General features: G+C 43.4%; 1 long non-coding RNA gene across 1 annotated transcript; it reads left to right on the top strand.

Moving 5' to 3' along the window:
* Window positions 1–2,347: 2,347 nt before the first annotated feature.
* Window positions 2,348–8,146, top strand: LOC138648785 (uncharacterized). The gene is made up of 4 exons (XR_011315191.1): window positions 2,348–2,445; window positions 5,520–5,622; window positions 6,069–6,136; window positions 8,076–8,146. It is a non-coding gene; the product is annotated as an uncharacterized lncRNA (long non-coding RNA).
* Window positions 8,147–9,461: the final 1,315 nt, after the last annotated feature.

Genomic DNA, 9,461 nt, shown 5'->3' with positions numbered 1-9,461 from the left:
CAGCACCATTTCTAAAATGCTCTTTCATTTTGCTAGCCATTTAGGAGGTTTAAAAATGTAGCAGTAGTTTTTCATTTTTTTCAATGAAATTTACAAAATTTATTGTTTTAGGGACCTATCCATGTTTGAAGTGTCTTTAGGGGTCCTATATATTGGGAAACCCCCAAACGTGATACCAGTTAAACAGCACCCCCTGACATACTGAAAACTGCAGTCTGTCCGTCGATGGGCCCCAATGCAGTAATCCATATCTGGAGGATATGCAGTTTGCAACCAGGCCGGTGCTAAGATGCTACCGCCCCAGCTGCTGGGGAATGAGGAGACGCTGCCGCACAGTATCAGTGACTTCTGGTGACGTCACTAATGCTGCCCTCCCTGCCGGCCTGACCCGCGCTGAACGGTGTAGCGTGGGAAAATGTCTGTTCACTTTCCCATGCTGCTCTGCCGGAGATCGGCACAAATAAGGGAGACCAATTTGTTTGTCGGGTTGATAACAGATTTTTATTTTTTATGCTTTGCTATTTTTACACACCAAAAATATTATTTTACAAAAATGAATTTGTTTTTGCATCATAGTATTCTGAGAACTGTATCTTTTTTTTATTATTTTGCCGAATTATGAATTATTTTTTTGCGGGACGGTTTGGCGTTTTCATTTATACTATTTTTTTTTTTTTACATATGACTTTTTCATCAGTTTTCATTCACTTTTCTGTGAGTCACTGATTAAGAAGCTACATTCTTGGCAAGTGTTTTATTTATTTTTTTTACGATGTTCAACAAATGGAATAAATAACATGCCAGTTTTATAGAGTGGGTTGTTCCGGATGTGGCAAAGCCAATTATGTGCACATTTCTTGTTTAGTTTTTATTACAAATGCTGCGTTTTCAGTGGCAAAATGGCTTTCCGTGATTTGTGTGCGCTTTTTTTTACATGTTTTATTTTACTTTTTTGTTGTTTCTTTTTCACTTTTATACTTGGTCTCACTGTGGGACATGTATAATTGTTACTCTGATTGCTGCTCTCATACATTGCAGTACTTGTGTCCTGCAGTGCCTGAGTCTGTCAATGTCGCACTGACACAGCCTGTGAGTTCCAGCTTATAACATGAATATGCCTAACCCTAGGGGGTTTTCAGACTTATTTCCTTCTGTGGAAAAAAAAAACTTGCATTTTACAGTAGCAGAGAATGAGATTTCTAAACTCTCAATCACACGTTGCATTTTTTTCTTCCGTTTTTTATTTGAAGTTTGTCAATTCTTTCAGTTTTGCAGCGTTTTTCACCCATTCAACTGAATGAAAGAAAAAACAAAATGCTGCAAAAACGCGAGTATTGTACGTAGCGGTTTTCCTTCTACCACTCTGGTTTTAGGGGTAGAATAAAATGCTGAAAAAATGCATCATGTGAACATCCCCTTATCCTGGTTGTGTTCAAGCTGGAAATGAAATAGAACGTCCATAATAACAGGGAGACATAATTCATTCTATGGTTTTCCACTTTCAGAATTACTAGGCAGCATCTATTTGTACAGAGCCATCCATGAAGATTATATCACAAGATTCAATGATGACATCACTGATTGTCAGCTATTATGACATCACTGATTGTCAGCTATTATGACATCACTGATTGTCAGCTATTATGACATCACGGAACACAGGCTCTATTTATAGAACTTGCACAGTGTCACGGGTGTCATTTTTTGACTCTATAGCTGGTGAACTGTGAGCACTTGCACTTACTTGCTATTGTTTGACTCTATAGCTGGTGAACTGTGAGCACTTGCACTTACTTGCTATTGTTTGACTCTATAGCTGGTGAACTGTGTGAACTTGCACTTACTTGCTATTGTTTGACTCTATAGCTGGTGAACTGTGCGCACTTGCACTTACTCGCTATGGCTGACTATCTTCTAGATAAACTTCAGGTAGACGCACTATGGGGGATTGTTCTCAACAATTTCCCTGACTTTGAGCTTCTACCACCCGATGGTGTCCTCAGCTTCACTCACCGGCTGGTGATGGGGCTAGTAAGGGACTGCCTGAACAAATACTACCGAGATCAACTCACCTCAGAATATCTGAGCGATTTAATTCAGAACATCAGGACATTACTACAGCAGGTAAGTGGCGGACGCTCCGCACAAATCTTCTCCATAATAATAGATAATAATGGCGGGATAGAAGTTTCTTCTTTTCCTCCAATATAAAACACCACTAATCCCCAGATATGGCGTCATTGTATCTGCAGACAGAGGAGCAAATGTCACATAAAATGGCCGCCTTCATTGTGACCTCCCTCACCTCAGGATTTTCATTTTTCTTTCTTTTCTTTTTTATAGGCTGAAACAAGATTTCAAAATGGCGATTTTTCTTCTATTAAGGAAATCGTCCAAAAAGTCCTGTCTGTACTGGAAGGTCCGGCCCGCTCATCGGAACGCCTGGTAAGGAGCCGTCTTCTTCTCTGTCACACGTCCTTGTTTTCTGATCTTCTCCAGATCAACAGTCAGATATAGTACAGGGGACAAATATATATACCAGACCATAATGGGGCCATCCTGATATATATGTGCCCCCGTACTGCTGCTGCTTTGTAATGTATAAAAGAAAATAAACCATTATACTCATTAGGGGCTTAGATAGAAATCATGGGGATGCATATAAGAAGTATAATGCACCCCCATAGTCCTCCTTATAATATAATGCACCCCCATAGCCCTCTATATAATATACTGCACAGTTCACAGTCATCCATTTAAAATAATACACTCCCCATAGTCCTTCATATAGTATAATACACTCCCCATAGTATAATACACTCCTCATTGCCCTTCATATAGTATTGTACACTCCTCATAGTCCTTCATATAGTATTATACACTCCTCATAGCACTTCATATAGTATTATACACTCCTCATAATCCTTCATATATTAAAATACACTCCTCATAGTGCTCCATATAGTATAATACAGTGCTCAGTCCTCCATATAGTATAATACACTCCTCATAGTCCTTCATATAGTATTATACACTCCTCATAGCACTTCATATAATATTATACACTCATCATAATCCTTCATATATTAAAATACACTCCTCATAGTCCTCCATATATTACAATACACTCCTCATAGTGCTCCATATAGCATAATACACTCCTCAGTCCTCCATATAGTATAATATACTCCTCATAGTGCTCCATATAGTATAATGCACACCATCATCATCCATGTCATACAAATCACTTCCTATAGTATAATGCACCCCATAGTTCTCTATAATATAATGTATTCTTCATAGTACTCAATACAGTATAATGCAGCCACCCCACAGAGTATAATGTAACACCCCCATAGAATATAATGCAGCCCCCTCATATAGTATAATGCAGCCCACTCAGATTATGATGCAATCCCCCCGCATAGAATATAAATAAAATACAGCCCCCCCATAGAATATAATGTAGCCCCGAATAGAATGTAATACAGCCTACTTCCCCATAGAATATACCTTAGCCCATCATAGAGTATGATGCAATCCTCCCTCATAAAATCTAATACAGCCCCCCATAAAATATAATGTAGCCCCCTATAGAATATAATAGAGCCCACGTCCCCATAGTATTTAATGTAGCCCCCATAGAATATAATACAGACCACCTCCCCATAGTATATAACATAGCCCCCCATAGTATATAACAGCCTCCCCCATAGAATATAATGCACCCCATAGTATATAACACAGCTTCCCCCATAGAATTTAATGCATAATGTACCCCCATATTATATAACACAGCCACAGAGGATATAAAACAGCCTCCCCCATAGAATATAATAAACCCCCCATAGTATATAAAACAGCCTCTCCCATACAGTATAATACAGCCCCCCGCAGTATATAGCAGACCCCGCGTAGTATATAGCAGACCCCGCGTAGTATATAGCCGACCCCGCGTAGTATATAGCCGACCCCGCGTAGTATATGGCCGACCCCGCGTAGTATATAGCCGACCCCGCGTAGTATATAGCCGACCCCGCGTAGTATATAGCCCATCCCGCGTAGTATATAGCCCATCCCGCGTAGTATATAGCCAATCCCGCGTAGTATATAGCCTATCCCGCGTAGTATATAGCCCATCCTGGGTAGTATATAGCCCATCCCGCGTAGTATATAGCCCGCCCCACATAGTATATAGCACAGCCCGCGTAGTATATAGCACAGCCCACACAGTATATAGCCCAGCCAGCGGCGTAGTATATAGCCCACCTCGCATAGTATATAGCCCACTCCGCGTAGTATATAGCCCCCCGTGTAGTATATATCCCACCCCGCGTAGTATATAGCTCACCCCGTGTAGTATATAGCCCACCCCGCGTAGTATATAGCCCACCCCGCGTAGCATATAGAACAGCCCGAGTAGTATATAGCCCAGCCCACACAGTATATAGCCCAGCCAGCGGCGTAGTATATAGCCCACCCCGCGTAGTATATAGCCCACCACGTGTAGTATATAGCACACCCCGCATAGTATATAGCCCAGCCCGCGTAGTATATAGCCCACCCCACACAGTATATAGCACAGCCCGCGTAGCATATAGCACAGCCCGAGTAGTATATAGCAGAGCCCGAACAGCATAAAGCACAGCCCGCGTAGTATAAAGCACAGCCCACGTAGTATATAGCACAGCCCGCACAGTATATAGCCCAGCCCGCACAGTATATAGCACAGCCCGCGTAGTATATAGCACAGCCCGCGTAGTATATAGCACAGCCCGCGTAGTATATAGCACAGCCCGCGTAGTATATAGCACAGCCCGCGTAGTATATAGCACAGCCCGCGTAGTATATAGCACAGCCCGCGTAGTATATAGCACAGCCCGCGTAGTATATAGCACAGCCCGCGTAGTATATAGCACAGCCCGCGTAGCATATAGCACAGCCCGCGTAGTATATAGCATAGCCCGGGTAGTATATAGCGCAGCACGTGTAGTATATAGCACAGCTAGCGTAGTATATAGCACAGCCCGCGTAGTATATAGCGCAGCACGTGTAGTATATAGCACAGCCCGGGTAGTATATAGCACAGCTAGCGTAGTATATAGCACAGCCCGCATGTCCCCCATCCCCCCCCAGAATGGTCCCTAACACCGGCCCTGTTGCTTTCTACTGTATCTGCATCATAGACGCCGGCATAGTTGAATGCGGCGGTGGGAGTCGGGTGCCCCTGACCTGCCGGGCCCCTGACCTGCCGGGCCCGGTAGCAGCAGCGACCGTGGTAGTTACGCCCCTGCAGGATATAAGGAGCGCAGGTAACACGGCTCTGGGGTCTCGGTGCAGAGAAGTTTACACTGAACATTTGATTTTTCAATCTTAATTTCTCTTAATCCACCTAAATGAGAGAACACATGGCGCATTATCTGTATAGTTGTAAATGCAGGTTTCGTGCTCCCCGATTCATGGATTTGGTGATTTAGTGAAATCTTCCACATATTAAATCTATATATTCTAACTATTAGGAAACAGCAGAAGGCGACACCGAAGATGGGCAAAACCTACACCCGGAAATGATCCCTGACCCGAATACGAGTCAGCGGGATCTGAGCAGCGATCTGACCACAGGTAAGCCAATCACCCGACCTTCTAGAAGGGATCTCCAGATATTCTACAGGGGACAATGGCGGATTTACAGGGACCTGCCCGCACATGGTACATGGGAAGTGCTGCTCGGACTGCACGGCCCATTACCCTCTAATGACAGGAGAATCTAACGTAGAAGCCAAACACCAACCTGGATGGAAGTGCACTGGGGGCGTGGCAGAAGCCGTCGTAGTGCAGTGACCCCGCCCTCCTGCACTTCCAGGCTAATCTGCATATTGAGGTCTCTCTTCCCATCACTCACATGTACAGTGAGGGCGATGTGCTCCTCATATTTACACCCCCCATATAATTAGTGATATCCCCATTTACAGACGGCCGTTATTTCTCCTGTAGATTGCTCTATTGTGTATGTAGGATTGATGTCGTCTAATACACTTTATTTCTTCATCGTTTTATCACTGTTTTAGATCCAACTGTGCTGGCGATTCCTGACAGTGGAATCCATGAGATCCCGGAGATCCAAGAACCTGCCGCTGTGAGTATCCTAGAGGGGATGTCTGTATATCACCAGATCATGGGGTGTGAATGACGCACCCAGTATTAGCCCCATATAACCAGGGGACATCTCTATTCTAAATGTAGATGATCCCAGCGTGTTAGATAATAGCACTTATACTACACGGAATCTGGCACCAGGTTACTGCTACCCATCTGACAGCAGCATGATGTAGGGGCAGGGACCCCGATTCCAGCGATGTCACCTACTTTACTGGGTGGAATAGTTGTGATAAAATCACACTTTTCTGCAGAAGATCTAGCAGAGCTCTGAATGCTGAGCCCTGTATAAGCTCGCCCACACCATTGACTGGCAGCTTTCTGTGTACAGTACAATGTGAATAAGCAGAAATCCGCTAATCTGTGGTGGGGCAGGGTCACACAGAGCAATAGGACGACGCGGCACAAGATTAGACCTATAGTGATAATCTCTTGCTGATTAAACACTAATTGTAATAAAACGACACACATCCTGGTAAGTAACACATCGCTAGAATCAGGATTTCAGCCCTTACATCATGCTGCTCTTAGATTACATATAAAAAAAACCTGCTGACAGAATTCCCTTTAAGTTTTCATAAGTGATCTACCATATTATTCAGCACTGTGCAATGATTCCGGTGTATGGACTCTCCCCTTAATGACCTATGAAGTGCTATGTCCATGACCTCCCCCATCTTATCCGGCATATGACAGCTGATCCAGTTATAACAGCCGCGGGTGGAATCGCGATCCACTGGCAGCTTTTAATACGTTAAATGCAGCTTTCAAACGCCGAAAGTGGCATGTAACATGGCTGCGCAGGAAGTGCGTCTTAGCTCTCGGCAGGAGACCCCTGGGATTGTCATTGTCACACTGCTGTGAGCGCCCCCCGGTGGTCGGTGCACATAGCAGATGAGCATGTTTGCTGCACATAGCAGAGCTGAACCCCCGCTATGTGCAACACCAGTGATCGGAGGATCGCAGCTTCTAGTCTCCCATGGAAACTATTGAAGCAAGTAAAAAGTATCAAATATATATATATATATATATATACATATATATATATATATATAATAAAAATATAAGTCCAAATTATCCCCCTTTTGCCCCATTCAAAATAAAACAAACAAAAAAAATAGACATATTTGATATTGCCGCTTTCGGAAACGCCTGATATATCTAAATGTAAGAAGAATTAATATGATCAGTAAATGGCGTAACAAGCACAAAATCATAACGCCAGAATTACACTTTTGGTTGCTGCAACATTGCAATAAAATGCAATAACGGGCGATCAAAACATCGTATCTACCCCAAAATGGTATCAAACGTCAGATCAGCACGCAAAAAATAATCCCTCACCCAGATAACGACAAATGGAGACGCTACGAGTCTCAGAAAATGGCGCCATTTTTTTCTTTTATTTTGAAAAGCTTTGGATTTTTTTCACCACTTAAATAAAAAAGAACCGAGACATGTTTGGTGTCTGTGAACTTGTAATGACTTGGAGAATCATCATCGCCGGTCAGTTTTAGCATTTAGCGAAAGTGGTAAAAAAAAAAAAAGAAAAACAATTGAGGAATTGCACTTTGTTGCAATTTCGCCACACTTAGAATTTTTATCTGGCTTTTCAGTGAAGGATATAGTAAAAGCAATGGTGTAATTCCAACATAAAACTCGTCCCACAAATAAACAAGCCCTCACTAGGCCATAATGACCGAAAACTAAAGTTATGGCTCTGGGAAGAAGGGGAGGAAAAAACGGAAATAGCCCCTGTTCCTTCAGGGGTTAAATGACCTCGGTGTCTGCGGAGCGCTCTGCTTGTGCAGTCAATCACTGTGAATCCGCTGGGACATAATATTGGAGGAAGACGTTTTGTATCTGGAGCTTTTTTCTTGCAGTTTTCTTATCTGAATATCATTTCTTATTTTTTATAGGGAGCGATTGAATCGTTGATCCCAGCGAGAATGCCGCATATAAGCGACTTTAAAACATCGAAACTGATCGGTGCTGGAGGTTTTGGGTGAGATTTCTGTTGGTGTAATCCACATTGCTCAGGGTTCCCTATGACAACACTTCTGGCTCTGTGCTCTGCCGCTCAGCGTTATCATAGGGAAATGATCGGAGTCCACATCACCGTCCACATCCAATTCTCACTATTTCTATACAGTGCAGCGTACGGACCTAGAACAGGTCGCACTGTAAGGACCTGTGCACACATCGCAGACTTCTCACAGTTTTTGTGTTTTTTTCTGCTCAGATTTGTTACAAAACCTGAGGGATCTCATGATGCCAGAAAAGTGACTGAGATCCCTGAAGTCTCGTGCACACGGTGATTATCTTTCCATTTAACTCTGCAGCAGGTCAATTCTTTCAGCGTTTTTTCTGCAGATTCCACACATACAGTAATATTTGACGCATCGTTTTTCCTGCTTAGAAATGCAGATGTGGTGGAAACATTTCTGCTGCAAATACTTAATGTGGGCACAAACCCTTAAGGAACGAGATTGATATAACATATTACAGTCACTTGTCCTAGACCCCATCGGTTCTTATGCTGCCGCCTCCACCAGAGCTTCCTCCTCAGCAGACTTTGGTTCTTGGGTCCATTATGGAGCTGATAAGAGTAATCGGCTGCACACGGTCACGGGAGGATTGACACGATATTAACGTCAATGACATCTGCACCCTCCACCATGACCCCGTGAGTCCAATCACTGCCTCAGCACCAGAAGGGGGCGCCAGAGCAACCAAAGCCTGGCCCGGAGGATGGAGACCTGCAGGGATGGACAGGTGGGAGCCTCGGACAGGTGGGTAGAATGGGCTCCATTATTATTTAACTACTTCCATCCCCTCCATTTATTATGCCTTAGGCCGGGGTCATACTTGCGAGTGCAGTGCTATATTATTAATTTCTAGAATTGTATCTCCAGTGACTGACGGACTCCAAGAAATTAGTACAGAAGATCATATAATGACTTCTCTAGATGGGCTGTTAATAAGGATTGATTATTTACCATGGATTGTGCTTTTCTCCAGCTCCGTCTACCTAGCGCGCCATAAAGACTTACATCAGACCTTTGCAATGAAGAAAATGACCAAGCAGGTCCTGGATATTATAGGCGAGGTGGATGGCGCTTATCTGGAAAGGGACATCTTAACATTCTGTGATTGTCCCTTTGTGGCCTCCATGCTCTGCTCCTTTCCATCTACATCTCACCTCTGTATGGTCATGGAGTATGCAGAAGGTAGGACACGTGTATTCTATTATAGTCCGTCCACGTCTGCTGACATCTTATCATATCATTAGGACTTGGGTCCAT

The sequence above is a fragment of the Ranitomeya imitator genome, chromosome 9 (genome assembly GCF_032444005.1).
Source record: "Ranitomeya imitator isolate aRanImi1 chromosome 9, aRanImi1.pri, whole genome shotgun sequence".
NCBI lineage: Eukaryota > Metazoa > Chordata > Amphibia > Anura > Dendrobatidae > Ranitomeya > Ranitomeya imitator.
This window is presented reverse-complemented; position numbering and strand designations above follow the sequence as displayed.